At 40.7% G+C, this 19,333-nt stretch overlaps 2 pseudogenes across 1 annotated transcript in view; both read right to left on the bottom strand.

The window, feature by feature from the left end:
• The window catches only part of LOC112632423, a 496,008-nt pseudogene extending 476,675 nt beyond the window's left edge, over positions 1-19,333 (bottom strand). The window contains exons 1-2 of the transcript XR_003121396.1: positions 19,230-19,333; positions 18,816-19,126 (exon numbers count right to left, since the gene is read on the bottom strand). The product of XR_003121396.1 is annotated as an immunoglobulin lambda-1 light chain-like (transcript). The remainder of the gene's footprint in view (positions 1-18,815; positions 19,127-19,229) is intronic.
• On the bottom strand, positions 9,301-9,657 carry LOC112632806 (annotated as a pseudogene).

Genomic DNA, 19,333 nt, shown 5'->3' with positions numbered 1-19,333 from the left:
CACCCACCACCAGCAGTGCAGCCCCAGAAAGTGCCCCAACCCCCACCAGCCACAGCCAGGGTAGCCCCCATAGCGGCCCCTGCCCGGATAACACATCTAACCCACCTTGATTGTCAGCACGGCCCCTGATGGCGCACCTAACCCGGCCCTCAACAGCATCCCCCGGTCCCCCTTCCCTTGTTCTACCTCCGCAAGTAACACAGTCCCCAATACTGCCCAGAACCCTCCTAAGCAATGGAACCCCAGATAGCACCCCGAACCTGCCCCCACCCCAGGCAGGCAGTGCAGTTCTGATAGTATACCTGCCCCACGGCCTTTCTACCACTCCAGCCATGCTGCCGCTGTGGGCCACTCTCCTACCGTTCTGGTGGCTGCAGTCTCCGGCGCGACGACCAAGAGCAACAAAGCAAACTGCTATATCGCAGTTATCCTCCCCTTCTTCTCCTCTTCCTCTTCTAAGCCCAGCACAGACGCGCAATACAGAACAGCCTGGAACACCCTGACTCCGCACGCGCCCCACACATGCTTTATATAGGGAAGTTATGCAAATACATTCCTGAACTACATGTTCTGATTGGATGAGAGAAACCTCTAGGCCTACTCTGATTGGACTTTATTATCATGTTTTGATTGGTTGTCTTAAGACTTGCTCTCATCCAATCAGAACATGGTAATAAAGTCCAATCAGAGTAGGCCTAGAGATTTTTCTCTCATCCAATCAGAACATGTAGTCCCAGAACTCATTTGCATAACTCCACATATAAAGCATGCTGTGGTCAGGGGAGTCAAACCATGCCGGGTTCTTTAGTGTTTGTCCAGGGAGCTGCTCCGTGCCCAACTTAAAGGCAGAGGACCCCCTGCCAAGTGCTGGGGGCTGGAGCCTGGGGCACCGCGGCTAGCCTCACTGTGACTGGTGGCCGAGATGGCGATTGCAGCGTGACGGGAGTGGTAAGAGGGGGAAAATAGTTTGGGGGTAGATGAAGGAGGAAAAGAGGGTGGTGAGCAGGAGAAGGCATTGCAAAAAGGCAATGGGGAAAAGATGGTGGGAAAAAAACGTTTTTGGGTAGATGGAGGGGGAAATGAGGTTGGCAAACAGGAGGGGGAAAAACGGCAGGGTGAGCAGGAGGGAGAAAAGGTTTTGCGAAAACGGTGGGGAAAAAGATGGTAGGTAAAAAGTTTTTGGGTAGATGGGGGGGAAAAGAGGGTGGCAAATGGGAGGAGTAAAGAGAGGTTGGTAAAAGTGTGGAAAATGAGTGAGCGGGAGGGAGGGAAGGATTTGCGAAAAGACAGTGGGAAGAAAAGTTTTTGGGTAGATGGAGAGAGGAAAGGATGGTGGCGAGCAGCAGGGGAAGGAGGGTTGGGAAAACGACAATGGACAAATAGTTTTGCGGTAGATGGAGGGTGAAAAAAGAGTGGCATGTGGGAGACGGGTGGGAGTGGGGAAAAGAGGTTGGTGAGCAGTAGTGGGGAGAAGGCATTGTGAAAAGATGGTTGGGGGGTGAGGAAAAAAGTTTTGGGGTAGATGAAGGGCGATAAAAGGGTGGTGAGAAGGCTTTGGGAAAAGATGGGGGGAAATGTTTTTGGGAAGATGGAGGAGCAAAAGAGGGTGATGGGAGCAGGAAGGCGAAAAAGGGAGAATTTGCGAGAGTGGTCATTCTGATTAGTCATTCACCCTCTCATTGATAAGTATAATGATAGCTGTGGGTTTCATAGATAACTACCACTAGTTTCGGAAAGTTGTCTTCTTGTCCATAACTCTGGAGTGTTTTGTGATGAAAATGTGTAATACTTTCTCAAATGCTTTCTATGGAGATGCTCATGTATTTTTGTGTTTTATTCTATTAATACAGTTTTTGCATGCATTGATTTTCAAATATGAAATCAATGTAGCATTCCTGGGGTAAATCACATCTGCATATAGTGTGTAATCTGTTTTATATGTTGCTGGATTCAGTTCGGCAGTATTTCGTTAAAGATTTTTAATTTTATTTAAATAATGGGCCAGGCACAGTGGCTCATGCCTATATCAGCGCTTTGGAAGGCAGAGGTTGGCAGATCACCTGAGGTCAGGAGTTCGAGACTAGTCTGGCCAACATGGTGAAACCCCATGTCTACTAAAAATACAAAAAGTAGCTGAATGTGGTGGCAGACACCTGTAATCCTAGCTACTTGGGAGGCTGAGGCGGGAGAATCACTTGAACCTGGAAAACGGATGTTGCAGTGAGCTAAAATTGGGCCACTGCACTCCAGCCTGGGCGACAGAGTGAGACTCTGTCTGAAAAAAAATAAAGAAAGATACTAGTCCATATTGTTTCGTGATATAGCTTTGGTGTCAGAGTAATTCTGGCTTTATAAGACGAGTTGGGTAATGTTGTCTCCCCTTTTATTTTCTGCAAGAGTTGGTGAACAATTGATATTAATTTCTCAGAGTGATAGCTACCTGAGATGGGAATTTTATTATAAGTTTTTAAAATTACAATCCAATCTTTTTACCTTCTGTAGGTCTATTTAGATTTTCTATTTCTCCATAGTCTTTTAGTCTATTTTAGTTTGTATCGCTCTAGGACTTCATCCATTCTATCTAGGCTATCTAATTTTTTTAGCATAAGACTTTCATTACATTGTCTTTTATTTTTATTTTGTATTACTAGCAGTGATGGATTCTCTTTTATTGCTGATTTTAGCAACTTGAGTCTCTTCTCTTTTTATCTTGCTTAGCCTAAGTAAACATTTGTCAATTTTGTTACCTTTTCAAGCATTTGATTTTGGTTTATTGATTTTCTCTGTTTTTTCCTACTCCCTATCTTCCTGTTGGCTTAACTCTTATTGTTATGAAACGTTTCTCTTTGTCTTTACGAACATTGTATTTGGTTAATTAAAATGTAAGTTGATTTTGGAGTATCAACTGTTGTCTTATATGAAAATGAAGTATCAATTAGGAAATAATGGGTTCCCAAATATTGCAGTGGAAACATATTTCTTGGCAGGGGTGGAAGTACAAAAGAAACATCCATGTACATGCAGTCCTTGGTTCCCCAAGTCATTGAGCTAACTTGGTCAAAATAAGTAGCCTCTCATTCCTTATCTCATGTGGGTGGTCTTGCCTTGCTTGGAGACATTATAATTAATTCCCTTGATGTAGTTACTTTTAAGCGTATCGGTTTACTTCATCTCCCATTTTCAACCAGTTACTGTACCTGGAATAATTACTAGAATCCAATTCCATCATACACAAGTAAATAAGTAAATTCTGTCATTTAATATCTAAATTACATATATAATTATTTATTTATATATACATACATATATTTTACTTGTAAGTCAATGAAGATAAAGCTTTGTATGCTCTGTAAAATATGCTGTCTATATTCACTCTCATGACATTAAAGAATAAATTGAGTAATGGAATGTATTTAAATTTTACATATATCTTCCATTTAGTAGCAGAAATAAAATCTTGGTACTTGATTTAGTGAATTCCTCCTAAATTTAAATATAGTAAACTTAAGATGTTACTTCCTTGAATCAAAATTTATCTTAATGGGATGATAATTCAGTAGCTTATCTCTAATGAGCCTCAGCTAGTATTAAATCTATTATGAAATCAGACAGCATCAAAATAAAATATAATTAAAACACAAAAATTATTTTATTGATTAATTTAGACCTCAGATGTTTACATTATGAGATCAAGGTTTTTTCAGGTTTTGTTTTTAGAATAATTAGCAAATATTACCAAATGTGAACCGTAGTAAAAGTTCTTCAGTAACACTTTACCATTCCATTTTCAAATAACCGGAATTTATGTGTCAGGTTGAAAAGTTTTTAGATGAGTGACTTTTATTTCTATATGTATCCAAATATTTGTGTATCATGTAGACAGCCCTAGGAAATATGCAGATATATAAGCCATTGCATAGAATGGTAAAGAATATATTATTAAAAGAAACAAGAGAATAAGATGCATTCACTTAATGCTCCAAATAGGTCTCTACTATCTCAAATGCAGCATTCACCCACTACTTTCAAACATTGTATCAGGGCTGGGAGCTGTGGCTCATGCCTGTAATCTCAGCACTTCCGGAAGTGGAGGTGGGTGGATCACTTGAGGCCAGGGGTTCCTGACCAGCCTGGCCAACATGGCAAAACGCTGTCTTTACTAAAAATAAAAAAATAATAATAATAACAGACAGGCATGGTGGCACACTCCTGTAATCCCAGCTACTCAGGAGGCAGAGGTACAAGAATCACGTGAACTTGGAAGGCAGGGGTTGCAGTGAGCCGAGATCGCACAGTGGCGAGACTATCTCAAAAAAACAAAACCAACAACATTATATCATGGTGTGTGATTAATCTGAATTTAAAATATTATAACATAAGCTAGATAAAAATTATTATACAAAATATTGCTTTGTATCTCTTTGTTTTGAATTAACCAACAATTTGAATATTGCTGAGAATATTTGCACTATAAATATTTCTGTGATTATTGGTTATATTAACTCAAATTTACTCTCTTTTCAAAGCAACCTGTATAAAATTATTTAAATCATACATAACTTGAATATGATTGGCATGTGATACATTTACATTTAATAATTAAAAGCACATTACAACACTTACACCTAATCTTAATATTGCTTAACCTTAGAAACACAGAGTAAATGATAGGAGTAATACAGGAGACAAACTATGAAAAGCCACATACTGAATATCTCTGTTTTTATTAAACTTTCTTTTCCCATTGCATTTAAAACTAAATTTGTCATGGACCATTATTTTAGTAATTCTTACTGTAATCTTACTGTATGTACATTCTCTACCATATTAGCAGGTTAAATAAAATACATGATCAAAGGCAAAAATGTATGCAAAGAAATTATAGCATATTTAAGTTACAAAAAGCTACTCTTACTGAATCTCTTGAATTATAATTTATAGCGAAAGTGTACAAACTATTGCAAAAGTCTTCTCTATTTATAAGTAATTACATACATAAAGTATCTCCCTCATTCAATAGATTTTATATTTCTTTCAGAAACATACATTAAGTATAAAACGTTCTGAATTTGACTAAATTGCATTTAAAATTATACATCATTGGTTATATAATTATAAGCAAGTACATTTAATGACTACATACTGTAAACTTTCTTTGCCATGTGGCACAGTTAATGTACCTTTTCTTTCTATCTGTATCTATTATATCCTAGTCTATTTCAGTTTTCTCACAAGTAGCATTTATTTTCATTCAACTCCCAAAAAGTTATAAGACAACCATGCTCAAACAAAATGTGTTAGTAGTATAGTATAAACCTTTTTTTCATTTCTAAATTTGTGTTATGAATTGTTAAATAATTTTATTATCCAGTCTTGATGTCTGAAAACATCTTAAAATAGAGAAGTTCACGATATTAGATGCTGTATCTTTCTTCGTATAATGACAGAGGACTTTAGTTCTTTTCTCAATTTTAGGAAAAATTTTGCTTTAAGACCAATAAAAACACAAGTTTACATAAGCTGAGAGCATGTACATATAGCTACTCTGTGGAAAACTTATTTTGTGATTAGAGCTATTGGGATCATCTTTTGAGAATATTCAGGCTATATAGGATGCTGCAAATTTATTTTCATGGTTGCTGTAACTGGCAAGGCAAGCAGATGATAGGCCTATAGCTGTTTCATGATGAGCACATCTCAAGGAATAAAGAAAGGCCTTCACAAGAAGAGGGAGGCAGCTGGCACAATAATGCATCATGAACACAGATTCAGTGGCTTCTGAGAGTCATTATGACACCTGCCTTCTTCTTCTTCTTTGTTTCTATCTCATGTAATCCAATTTCAAGGAAGTGTCAAAGTGTTAGGGATGGGGAGACTCTTTTTTCTCTTTCCTCCAAATCTGATGAGGTCCTGACTTACTCATTGCTAAAAAAAAAAAAAGAGAGAGAGAGAGAGAGGACTCTGTATATTTTTAAATGAAGAATGTTGTTTTTACCTAAATCGATCTGGCCTGGTATATGACAACATAAAAAATCTCAAGGATAGGCGGTGGCTCAAGCCTGTAATCCCAGCACTTTGGGAGGCCGAGATGGGCGGATCACGAGGTCAGGAGATTGAGACCATCCTGGCTAACACGGTGAAACCCGTCTCTACTAAAAAAAAAAAAAACTAGCTGGGCAAGGTGGCAGGCGCCTGTAGTCCCAGCTACTTGGGAGGCTGAGGCAGGAGAATGGTGTAAACCTGGGAGGCGGAGCTTGCAGCGAGCTGAGATCCAGCCACTGCACTCCAGCTTGGGCGACAGAGTGAGACTCCGTCTCAAAAAAAAAAAAAAAAAACTCAAGGATAGAGCCCAGAAACTCGCCAACCAAGCAAATAATTGTGCTGAACCCCCTTTGACACTCTGTAATTGGATGTCCTGGGTACTCCCAGTTCTTAGTCCTTTAATACCTGTTATTATTTTTCTCTTAATCGGACCTTGTGTCTTTCGTTTAGTTTCTCAATTCATACGAAACCGCATCCAGGCCATCACTAATAATTCTGTATGACAAATGCTCCTTCTAACAACCGCACAATATCACCCCTTACCCCAAAATCTTTCTTCAGTTGAATCTCTCCCACTGTAGGTTCCCACGCCGTCCCTAATCCCACTTGAAGCAGCCCTGAGAAACATTGTCCATTATCTCTCCATACCACTCCCAAAAATGTTTGCCACCTCAACACTTCGCCACCATTTGTTTTATTTTTCTTATTAATATAAGAAGACAGGAATGTCAGGCCTCTGAGCCCAAGCTAAGCCATCATATCCCCAGTAACCTGCACATATACATCCAGATGGCCTGAAGCAACTGAAGATCCACAGAAGTGAAAATAGCTTAACTGATGACATTCCACCATTGTGATTTGTTTCTACCCCACCCAAATTGATTGATGTTCTTTATAATCTCCCCTACCCTTAAGAAATTTCTTTGTAATTCTCCCCACCCTTGAGAATGTACTTTGTGAGATCCATCACCTATCCCAAAACCTATAAGAACTAATGATAATCCCACCACCCTTAGCTGACTCTTTTTTCAGACTCAGCCCACTTGCACCCAGGTGAAATAAACAGCCATGTTGCTCACACAAAGCCTGTTTGGTGATCTCTTCACACGGACACGTGAAACATATGGGATGACCAAAAGTATTTTCCACCTGAGCTGCCTTGCCTGCCTGTGTGGCAATGACCAGGCTAAGATGTTTATCTTAATAGTTCAATATAAATATTGGCTAGATAGAAGGTCACAGATTCAGTGAAGAGTCTCAGATCCTTGTTCCAGGATGGAGAAATGCCTGCAGAAATTTTTCCTGATTCTGGTTTTGGTGACAAGAGGGGGGAGTGGGTCTAGAGGTCATAGTGTGGGATCAGACAAGAGACTTGTGCCTTATTTCCCTGTGGGGCAGATGCTCTGGTTTAGCATTTGGCTCCTTCCACACCCTGATCAGTAATCATCACCCTCATCCTCAGACAGAAACCCAGAGTAGTAAATGAGGCCAAGTGGCCAGACCGGGAACAAGAGGCCTAATAGAGAACCCTGCAAGTTGGGAAACAGCAGACATACTTGTTTGGGGCTTTTCATGTGAGGTGGTGGGGTCAGGCCACATTATCCACATGACTCTGCTGCTTGTTCCAGTGCAGAAGGAGGTGACCCTTAGCACACGGGACACATCACCTCTAGCGTGGAGCTGAGACAAAGAGGGCGCAGCCACGCCTGCATGGTGATCAGTGACTGGTGTTTGTCATTTACTAACTCCTGCTACTGGCATGGGAAGGGCCTGTGCTCTCCCTTCTGCTGACACCCACCTGTGCATTATCTTAAGAGAAAACACATAAAATACACAGTAATACAATAATGCAATATGTCTGCAATATGTATCTCCTACTTGCTGAAATTTTTAGTTTCTGTGTTCAGGTTAGTAAATATTTCACCATTTGTTCAAATTATCTCCTGTATTGCTGAATTTTGTGGTTGTTTTATACAAATACACTTGAAGTTTATCATTTTGATGAGAGCAGAATAATAAATATTCTGAAATATGCTTTAAATTATATAAGAAAAAATATGTTTTATTGTATTAATTATAAACTTGATAATTTTATTCTAATGAATATTTTAAATGATAATTCGATTTTATTCACATATTCTTGCTATTAAAAGGTTAACTCATTCAGAAAAACATTTCTGCTATTCTGACATCTTTTGCCTCTCATTTCTTTGATTTGTTTGGATGACACATTTAAATTAAAGAGTCTTTAATTTTAAATGATTGTCAGTACACCAAGTACTGACAATATGTAACAAATTCTTGAATTCTATTATCTAGTAATTTTTTTTTTAAGACAGAGTCTAGTCTCTCTCTGTCGCTCAGGCTGGAGTGCAGTGTTGTGAGCTCACTACAACCTCTGCCTCCCAGGTTCAAGCGATTCTCATGCCTCAACCACTTGAGTAGCTGGGATTACTTGTGTGTGCCACCACACAAGCATGCATATATATATATACACACACACACATATAAAAAATACATATTTATATATGTATTTTTATATACATAAATTTTTTTTGGTAGAGATGGGGTTTAGCCATTTTGGCCAAGCTGGTCTCAAACTCCTGGCCTCAAGTGATCCACCTGCCTTAGCCTCCCAAAGTCCTGGGATTACGGGCATGAGCCATTGTGCCCAACCTATCATCTAGTAATTTTGCTTAAGAGAAACTAAAAGCAGCCCAAACAATTATACTAGCAGTCACTGTTCTAACTGTTGGAAGGAATGGGTGACTTTAAGACTGGCTGCTGCTTTACATAGGTTACAAATGACTATTTACTACTTTTTCACAGATAAAGTCCCTGAACTTCAATAAAGCATTGGGGGAGGGGAATATTTAAACCATTCCTTTCTTCTTTTTTTTCTTTTTTTCCCCCCATTTCTTTCTTCAAACAATTGTTTTGTTGTTGTTGTTTTATTAGATCTAAAAAGGAAAAAGTCGTCACTGATACATTTTGCTTGAACCAAAAGGCATAGAAAAACAGCATGTAACTATTAAATTTCTAAGAAAATTGAGGTAAAGAGATGAAATCTTTAGTTCTAAGTTTGTACACAGAAGGTAAATTCGCTCCTCTCTAAAAAGTGAAGGGAACAACTGTGTACAAAATAATAAAATAATTCAAGCCCTTCTCGTAAGAATATACCTAGAACTTTGCTAGAGCTTGTTATTCCACAAGAGCACCTAAAATGCCAGTCCGTGCAACTGGTACTTCTCTCTTCTCCTATCCATCTAGGCAGTAGTTTTCATGTATTTCTGGCTGAATGTCACAGACAAAGGCCAAGAAGTTATTCACGACTTCTTCCCTGTTCTGCTGGAAGTAGGTCTGGAGGATGGCCATTTTATCCTGGGTCTCCTTATCCACTTCAGTGCTGCACCTGCCATGGGATCCCAGTGCCGCAGCTTCTTTGGCCTTGAACTCTTTCTTCCTCTGCAGGTAGCACTGTTCAATTTCAGCCTGAGCTGCTTCCTTGACCTGCTTCAGCCTCTGGTTCTTTTGCTTGTGGGCCTCTGACACCTTCTCAGTGGCCCACTTCTCAGCCTTCAGCAGCTGCTGGATCCCCTGCAACTGACTGGTCATGGCGACAGCGATTCTGAGACTAGCTCAGAGGACCCTGGGATCAGCCAACCCATCCAACCACAATCTGCACCTGCACCCTGCCGCCCCTCATCTCTTGCAAGTAAGTCATCACCAGAGAGATGAAATGTTAGAAGTTATAGCACAAAGTGAGCACATTAAGTATTTTAAAAATCTTTTAAAATGTGTCTTATAAGTAATTTTACACAGTACATAATGTATTCATATGTTACATATCAACAGAGCTATTTGGACAGTCAGATTTCCTTCAGATTAAAGATAGAGTTGGCATTTTTTTAAGAAAGTGTTTTAAAACTATTAGGGGAGGCTGGGCGCGGTGGCTCACGCCTGTAATCCCAGCACTTTGGGAGGCCGAGATGGGCGGATCACGAGGTCAGGAGATCAAGACCATCCTGGCTAACACGGTAAAACCCCGTCTCTACTAAAAAAAATACAAAAAACTAGTCGGGCGAGGTGGCGGGCGCCTGTAGTCCCAGCTACTCGGGAGGCTGAGGCAGGAGAATGGCATGAACCCGGGAGGCGGAGCTTGCAGTGAGCCCAGATCACGCCACTGCACTCCAGCCTGGGCGACAGAGCGAGACTCCGTCTCTAAAAAAATAAAAAAATAAAAAAATAAAAACTATTAGGGGAGTTTCCATAGTGTGGAACAGTACTTCTTTATAATGCAATATTTTATGTGTGTCTTTAAAAAGTCAAGTAGGAAACTAGATCCAGCTCTGAGAAAAACACTTTTGACTTCATTTACTTTTATGTATATCTGATGCATACTATAAAGTATTTGCTGTGAGTGTCTTGCAGATACCCTTAACTAAGAAAAACAGATATTTCTGGATATACATTACAACTTAGATTACCTTTGTACACTAACATTTATGGTAAGAACAACATGTTAAATGTTGGCAAATCTAAGAGTGCTCAATTTGACTGTTCATCCTGACACTCACAGAACTTACTCCGGTGCCCACTAGACGCCATTTCCATCAGGATAGAGTCTGTGTCATTCATCAATGTATGTCTAACACCTGACATAGGAGTACATGGCACAGAGTGGATTTTCAATAAATGTTTGTCAATTAAACATTTTCACCAGTAAATAAACAAAACACCTTCAATAAATGGCATGAGATACCAACTATTTCATCATGCAACACTGGGAACTTCTTGCAGACGTTCTCAGACTGCTTATCCTAAGTGGATCAAGAGTTACACAAAACTGAGTTCCTCCAAAAATAAATAAATTATCATCATGGGAAAAAAGAAAGGCAGTAACATTTTATTCTACAGAGGTAATAAGTAACATTTACAACATAAACTAAATGAAAGCCACCACAGTACTAAGACAATTCCAAAACTATTGTGTTTCATGTATGTACTATAGAACCCATTCTCATTCTTTTTTTTAGTGATAATGTTTCCCCTTTTTCAGTTTTATTTAGTTCAGTAGTTGTGGGGGAACAGATGGTGTTTGTTTGCATGGAAAAGCTCTTTAGTGGTGATTTCTGAGATTTTGATGCGCCCATCACCCAAGCAGCGTACGCTATACCCAATATGTAGAATTTTATTCATCACCCCCCTCACACCCTTCCCCTCGAGACCCCAAAGTCCATTATGTCATTCATACGCCTTTGCATCCTCAAAACTTAGCTCCCACTTATAAGTGAGAACGTGCAATGTTTGATTTTCTATTCCTGAGTTTCTTCATTTAGAATAACGGTCTCCAACTCCATCCAGGTTGCTGCAAATGCCATTATTTTATTCCTTTTTATGTCTGAGTAGTATTTCATGGTGTATATGTATATACCATATATATATATATATATATATGATCACATTTTTGGCTAGGTGCACTGGCTCATGCCTGAAATCCTAGCACTTTGGGAGGCCAAGGCAGGCAGATCACCTGAGGTTGGGAGTTTGAGACCAGCCTGACCAATATGGAGAAACATCATATCTAATAAAAATACAAAATTAGCCAGGTGTGGTGGCACATGCCTGTAATCCCAGCTACTTAGGAGGCTGAGGCAGGAGAATCACTTGAACCTGGGAGGTAGAAGTTGCAGTAAGCTTCGATCACACCATTGCACTCCAGCCTGGGCAACAAGAGTGAAATTCCTACTAAAAATAAAAAAACAACTTTTTCCTTATTCACTCATCAGTTGACGTGTGTCTGTGCTGGTTCCGTATTTTTGCAGTTGTAAATTGTGCTGCTATAAACGGATTCAAGTGTCTTTTTTTTTTTTTTTTTTTTTTTGAGACGGAGTTTCACTCTTGTTGCCCAGGCTGGAGTGCAATGGCACAATCTTGGCTCACCGTAACTTCCACCTCCCAGATTCTAGCGATTCTCCTGCCCCAGCCTCCTGCGTAGCTGGGATTACAGGCATGCACCACCACGCCTGGCTAACTTTTGTATTATTAGTAGAGACGGGGTTTCACCATGTTGGCCAGGTTGGTCTCGAACTCCTGACCTCGTGATCCGCCCACCTCGGCCTCCCAAAGTGCTGGGATTACAGGCATAAGCCACCGCACCCAGCCATAGTCTTTTTCAAATAATAACTTGTTTTCTAGGAATTTATCCCTCTCTCTTGATTTTCTAGTTTGTGCACGTAAGGGTGTTCATAGTAGCCTTGATTATCTTTTGTATTTCTGTGGTATTGGTTGTAATTTTCCCATTTCATTTCTAATTGAACTTATTTGGATCTTCTCCCTTTTTTTCTTGGTTAATCTCACTAATGGTCTACCGATTTTGTTTCTCTCTTCAAATAACCAGTTTTGTTTCATTTGTTTTCTGTATTTTTTGTTTCAATTTTATATAGTTCTGCTGTGATGTTTGTTATTTCTTTTCTTCTGGGTTTGGGTTTGGTTGGTTCTTGTTTTTCTAAGTCCTTGAGGTGTGACCTTAGATTGTCTGTTCATGCTCTTTCAGACTATTTAATGCTATGAAGTTTCCTCTTAGTTTTGCTGTATCCCAGATGTTTTAATAGGTTGTGTCACTATGATCATTCAGTTCAAACAATTTTTTTTTTTTTTTTTTTTTTTTTGAGACGGAGTCTCGCTCTGTCGCCCAGGCTGGATTGCAGTGGCCCGATCTCGGCTCACTGCAAGCTCCGCCTCCCGGGTTCACGCCATTCTCCTGCCTCAGCCTCCGGAGTAGCTGGGACTACAGGCGCCCGCCACCACGCCCGGCTAGTTTTTTGTATCTTTTAGTAGAGACGGGGTTTCATCGTGTTAGCCAGGATGGTCTCGATCGTCAAACAATTTTTAAATTTCCTTCTTGATTTCATTGTTGACCCAAAGGTCATTCAGGAGTAGATTATTTAAGTTTCATGTATTTGTATAGTTTTAAGGGTTCTTTTTGGAGTTAATTTCCAGTTTTATTCCATTGTGGTCTGAAAGAGTACTTGATATATTTTCAATTTTCTTAAATTTATTGAGACTTGTTTTGTGGCCTGTCATGTGATTTATCTTGGAGAATGTTCTATGTGCTGATTAAAATATGGTATATTCTGAAGTTGTTGGGTAGAATGCTAGGTAAATATCTGTTAAATCTATTTGTTCTAGGATATAAATTAAGTCCATTGTTTCTTTATTGCCTTTCTGTTTTGATGACCTGTCTAGTGCTGTCCGTGGAGTATTAAAGTCCCCTACTATTATTGTGTTGCCATGTATCCCATTTCTTAGGTCTAGTAATAATTGTTTTATAAATTTGGGAACTCCAGTAGTAGGTGCATATATATTTAGGATTGTGATATTGTTCTGTTGGACTGATCCTTTTATCGTTATATAATGCCGTTCTTTGTCTTTTATAACTGTTGTTGCTTTAAAGTCTGTTTTGTCTGATGTAAAAATAGGAACATCAAAAGACGTTCCTTCATCTACAACCATGCAGGTGTCCCAGCAGTGAGAACAAGCACAAATCTGTCAGGAGAAACAATGCTCATGGATGCTTGAGAAAACTGCTTACTTTTTAGTTCTTGAATCCTGAAAATTACTTTTGGCTGTTTTGGACTCCAGAACAGTGATTCATTATATTTATTTGTTATTCTATCAATTCTCAGTTGAATGCAAGACTCAAATGTCCTTGTCATTTGCAATATTTTAATCATGCTCCACAGCCTGACTTGCAACCCTGTTAATATTGAATGACCTTTGATCCTGCTCCAGTTCACACATTGAGCCCTGAACTCTTCCATTTTTTCCATGGACCATTATCAACTGAAATCTCACAGTGGGAAACCAGTCTTTTAGAGCGGGTCTACTTCTTAGATTACCCAGTGCCACAGCCCAAGCATAAGATATTCTGGATAGACGTTACCCAATAACGACTTCATTTAGTGTTCTCATTCACAAATGTCAGAGTCCTGAAGCCTCAGATCTTTCACCACAAACTCTTTCAATGTCAAGGGCTCTACTCTGTTGATTCGAATTTAGTTGCTGTCCACGATGTCCTACAGGATTGGAGTTTATGCCGGTTCCTTCCAGATATGATCTGATTACTGCCTCCATACTGAACTCACTACTATAGACCTTTGGTAAGGCTTCTGGGAAGAAATGTGTGTATTGAATAGGCCAACATAAGTGACCCTCAGGTAGTGCTGGACCAGGGCTTACCCCATAACTGGTTTAAGTTGGTACAAAACTTTACTCACTGGTAGAAGCATTACACCATCACCTCCTGCGGCTATGATAGCATCCACCCAATAGACAGCTTCCTTCTCATGTTCATGGCTCTCTACTAGATTAACTTCAACTACTGCTTCCTATAATCTGTAATACATTCTACATCTTTGCTGCAAATATGATGTGGTTCAATAATTCCACTATAGCTACAGTCTTTCGATGCAAGCAGTTGCTTCCAGTCCCCCTCCAGGAGCTCTGCTTAATGGTACCACTGCAGTTGAAAATCCTACTGTGGGGTTTTAGCCACCACCACCCGGGAGGGGTGGAAACCATCATTGGGGTGGCTGCCACAGCCTGCCAACTCATATGGCTGCATCTGCCCCAGATGCCAATGGCCACCACAGTTACCACTGGGTCATGCAGGGGGGCATCCTATGCTTGGGTTTTGCAGTGCTGCTGCCAGGCCATCTGCACGTGAGGATGGCTGCCAAGCAAGAAGCCTTGGAAATGTCATACTTCACCCAGCCAAGGCCACAGGCACAGGCTCCTGCCTCTGCTTCCAGCTTCCACCACTAGGAGTGTGGGTGGCTGATGCTGTCCTGGCCTGTAACTTCACCCGAGAAGACAGAGGTTAAGTTCAGGGACATGACTGGCCCATTAATGAATTTGTAGTACAGCCTGTTACCTTCTAGGTGAAGTATGTGACATTTTTACTTTTAAAAAATCAATCTGCATTTTGAAATATCTTTATTATTTTGCTTACTTCTGCTATTGATTCAACAGTATTCCAAGTTAATTTTTTATCTGGAATTTCATAATTTAATCTGAGTGGAGAGAGGAATCCTGCAGCAGGACAAATAAAACACACCATATTCCTAGAAGAGAGATAGAATTTGGAAATAAGAATCACAGATATGAAATGCATGTGGAGGGTATGGCAAAATACATCTTTTGACAGTATTGGGCACATGGAATTATAATGACAAGGCAGGCAAGGATCGTTAAAGCCAGAGGGTGAATGTCCTTATGTGTCATAGTGAAGTGATTGATTTTTTAAATTCAATTGAAGTGAGTTAATTACACTTAAGAAGGATTGGGAACTATGGGGCATCACCATTGGGGACTTTTGCTGAGAGGTGGTGTGGCCAGGCCACGTTATTCACCTGACTCTGCCACTCATTCCAGTGCAGGAGGAGTTGCCTGTTACTTCCAGGTGACAGGCCTGGCTGAGTGAACATAGATGGCATGCAGGACTCTGAAAAGGACTCATGGAACACACTACTACTGACACAGAGCCTGACACAGAGCGGGCATAGCCGCCTGTGCAAGCTGACAAGTTACTGGCGTTTTTCATTTACCATAAATCCCTGCTTCTGAAATCTGAGGGGTCTGGCCTATCTGCTCTGCTGACACCCTCCAGTGCACCTTCTCAGAGGAAAATCCATATAAGTTAACAACAATTTTAAAAAATAAAGCACTAACATTACTAATCTGCATGCTGTTGAATTTTTTTTTTATTTTCGGGGTTTTTTTGTTTTTTTCATTTTTTGTTTTTTCGAGACAGGGTCTCACTTTGTCACCCAGGCTGGAGTCCAGTGGCACAGTCTCAGTTCACAGCAGCCTCGACCTCCCAGGCTCAAGCAATCCTCCAACCTCAGCCTCCCTAGTAGCTGGAACTATAGGCACATGCAACCATGCCAGGCTAATTTTTTTTTAGACAGAATCTCGCTCTGTCACCAGGCCGGAGTACAGTGATGCAATCTGGGTAACTGCAACCTCTGCCTCCCTGGTTCAAGCGATTCTTCTGCCTCATCCTCCCAAGTAACTGGGACTACAGGTGTGCATGCATCACCATGTATGGCTAATTTTTGTATTTTTAGTAGAGACAGGGTTTTACCATGTTGGCCAGGATGGTCTTGATCTCTTGACCTTGTGATCCGCCACCTCAGCCTCCCAAAATGCTGGGATTACAGGTGGGAGCCACCGCACTCATCCCTGCCCAGGCTGGTCTTAAACTCCTTGGATCAAGAGATCCTTCTACCTTGGTCTCCCAAAGTAGTTGTGATTACAGGTGTGAGCCACTGCACCTGGCCTGAATTTTTTTAATTTGGTGTCCGCAGATAAGAAAATGTTTCACCATTTGTTCAAATTTTCTTTTATATCATTTACAAAATTGCTAATTATTTTCTAATAGATACATTAAATGTTTGTTTTTTATACTGAGACAGAAAAATGTAAGAATTTTTAACTGTTTATAATTTTATGAGTTGTGAATTTGGCATTTTTAAATTTATTCTAATAAATTTTCAGTACAATTTATTTTATTCTTGGTAGATATTCATAGCATTCAAAACTCTCAAAATAAATGAATTCTGCCTGTATAATACTTGCGTCTATTTTTATTGCCTCTATTATTGAATTGGCAGAGACTCCAGGCTAAAACCTCGAACAACAGCTGTATCTGTAGCCATCATGTAGGATCCCAGATTAAAATGCAAACAACCCTAGTAACTTTTCTTTAAAAGTAATAATCCCCTCTAGTTTAAAGATAACAATCTGTAATGCGTTATGGAAGTATATTTTATTTCTTATTTTCTATATTTATTTTCATTAAGGCATGAAATGCAATTAAATTTAATGGAAAGCCTCATAACCATTTATTAGAAAAATCATATTCATTTCAGTTTAAATCCTTTGCAATGAGAAAAGGACCAATAAAATGGCCTTAGGAAATCCACATTTTCCACCCTCACAACAGATCCCACCTTAATCCCTCTGGGTCATCATGAGATCCTCATGTCTGAGTCCCAACACTTGCCAAGTAACCTTCACCCTCTTCTTCCAGAATGTTCCAGGGCACTGACAGATCTAAGGCCAGTGTCTTAATTGTGTGACAAGTAGATAGGGTAGTTGTCATCTTTGTCTTCATAAACTGTCATGGATTTCTCTTGATCTGGATAATAAATCACACATTTGCGATCTTGACTCAGCCAGGAGATCAGGAAAACAGTCCTAAGGTCTCAGGTGCACAGACACAAGTAGGGCTGGTTTGTTTCTTTTCATAGGGTTTTCTGTGCATGGACAGTCTTAAAATCTGCCCTCACTTGTGTTAGATCCCCTGAAGCACCTCCTCTGTCTTGTTGAGAGGTTCTCTGAGGTGACCCCAGAGCCTTGATTGAGTGGAGAAAGCTCCCGGACCCTGGGTGTCCAGAAGAAAGAGTCAGAGGAAGGGAGGAGGGTGGGAGCCTGAGTCTGCCCCAGCAAAGCTCAGCAGTGATGTTACTGCCATCTTCTGGTGGCTACAAGGCTCCGTCACCCCTCAGTCCTTCCCGTCTTGCCAACATTGTGTTAAGAGACACTGTTCAGGACAAGTACACATCTATGGGAGAGGATCTCAGTGGAACCGTGATCCTGTGGAACAATCTGTGATTAGAGGTGGAGGATGGGGAAGGCTGAGCCCTGTGTCCTACAAAGGCCCTGAGAGCCAGAGCCACGGGTAGGTGAGCTCAGTGGGAGGGAGAAGGGATTCTGGAAGCCAGTCTTCCATGGGATGGTTTTCAGTAACAGATATTCATATGAACCACTAAATATACCCTAAGGAAACATGTTTTTCGAAATTCCTGAAGGGACATATCTTTTTTTTTTTCTTTCGTGGTGATGGAGTCTCGCTATGTGGAAGATACTGGTCTCAAACTCCTGGCTTCAAGCAGTCCTCTTGCCTCAGCCTCCCGAATTATTGGGATTATAGGCACGAATCAGCAAACCTGGCACCTAAGAACTTATGCTTTTCAAAATTCCTCCCAAGTCTGTCTGCATAAATCAACTTATAATTTTTGCTATGGCTTGAGATTTAAAAATCTGTTTCTGAGTATTTGGGGGGTTTTAGATGGGAATTTAGGAGAATAGGATTATGGAATATTAACCTGACATCATTTTAAATGGAAATCCCTATGAATAATTTTATAATAATAAAAGTAGGTTCTTCCCAAACATTAACACTAATGAAAAATCTCATGTGCAGGTGTTAAATACAGGCTATCTGGCACCAACACAAGTTTCTGACTTAGTAGGTTAGGTTGGAGAATTGCATTTTTAACAAGCTCCTTGAAAATGCTCCCCCTTCAGTGATAAATAAAATATTAAGTCAGCCTCCATGATCAAATTAATGAATGAGCATATGCCTGTTAATTCTCTTTGAGTAAGAAGTGTCTTCCTGGAGCACAGGGGTCTCTGTGACTCACTGTGAGCTTATATATTTTGTAGATAATTCTCCCTCCACATTATTCTCAGTGGAGAGGAAGCACAGCCATGGAACAGTCACACTGGGGAGGTGGACACACCCGGGGAGAGACTGGGAGAGGCACCTGGCAGTGAACCCCTGCATCAGAGACTGGGGCAAGGAGACTCCTCACTCACCGTGTTGACCATTTCCACCCTCTCACTTTCCCTCCCATCTGTAAGGGCTGAACTGTTGTGAGTATATTAAGAGGTTTTGGTTGCACTTCCTCATAGGTTTAAATCGCCGTGGAAATGCCACTACCCATGTAGAGCGTACAGTAATAATCAGATTCATCGTCTGCCTGAGCCCCCGTGATGGTGAGGGCAGCTTTGTTCCCAAGGATGGAGCCAGAGAAGCGATCAGGGACCCCGGAAGGGCGAGTGTTTGTGCTGTAGATGAGCGTGCGCGGAGCCTGGCCTGGGGTCTGCTGGTACCAGCTGGGGTAGTTACTGGTAGAGACTGAGCCAGAGCTCAGGCCACAGGTGAGTGTGACTGTTCCTCCAGAGGACACTGACAACGATGGCTCCTGGGTCACCACAGTCTCAGAATCCACTCCTAAAATGAACAAGAGAGACACAGTTGTGATCATGCGGATGACAGTAACCTGGACCCTGTTTTCTGTGGTCCCCCCAAGGATAGAGTCCCTTCAAGCCCTGACCTGAGCCATAAGCAAGGAGTCCAAGGAGAAGCATCATCCAGGCCATGGTGGGGACACTTATGGAGGCCAAGTGCTCTCAGGCCTCTCAGCTGGAGTTTGTTTTC

The sequence above is a fragment of the Theropithecus gelada genome, chromosome 10 (assembly GCF_003255815.1).
Source record: "Theropithecus gelada isolate Dixy chromosome 10, Tgel_1.0, whole genome shotgun sequence".
NCBI classification, from domain to species: Eukaryota; Metazoa; Chordata; class Mammalia; order Primates; family Cercopithecidae; genus Theropithecus; species Theropithecus gelada.
Note: the sequence above shows the minus strand (reverse complement) of the source record. Positions and strands in the feature narration are given on the sequence as shown.